The following is a 687-nucleotide window of genomic DNA, read 5'->3' as shown; positions in this document are numbered from 1 at the left end:
CTCCCTTGGCAACCACGAGGGGGCTGTACCCGCGCCTCCAGGTGCCACCTCTCTCCCACGCGCCGGTGGCAACGTCCGGGCTGAGCCCGGGCTCTCCTGGCCAATCAGAAGGCCGAAGCCGGGGGCCCCGCCTCGCCGCCAGCCAATCACCGACCGGCGGCTTCCCTCGCGCGCCCTCCCTCCCGCCCTCGCCCGGGTGGCTCAGCCAATCAGGGAGAAGGACACGCCCCTCATCCCTCCCGGCCCCGCCCCCGTGGCCGTGGACGCGAAGCTCGAGCGCGGCGGCGCGCGGGGGGGGGGGGGGTTAAAAACGTCTGCGCTTGCGCGCTCCCGTGGGGGAGCAGGTGCACCGGCGCTCCTCGGCCGGCAGGTGGCGGGAAGGAGGAGGAGCGGCCCGTTTGGCCATTCATTCATTCATTCATTCACTCACTCATTCATTCACTCACTCACTCACTCATTCATTCATTCACTCACGCATTCATTCATTCACTCACTCACTCATTCTGTCATTCTGTCATTCTGCCATTCTGTCATTCATTCATTCTGTCCTTCATTCATTCATTCTGTCATTCATTCATTCTGTCATTCATTCATTCATTCTGTCATTCATTCATAATAATGATGGCATTTGTTAAGCGCTTACTATGTGCAAAGCACTGTTCTAAGCGCTGGGGGGATACAATGCGA

Source organism: Tachyglossus aculeatus, chromosome 12, assembly GCF_015852505.1.
Source record: "Tachyglossus aculeatus isolate mTacAcu1 chromosome 12, mTacAcu1.pri, whole genome shotgun sequence".
NCBI classification, from domain to species: domain Eukaryota; kingdom Metazoa; phylum Chordata; class Mammalia; order Monotremata; family Tachyglossidae; genus Tachyglossus; species Tachyglossus aculeatus.
Note: the sequence above shows the minus strand (reverse complement) of the source record.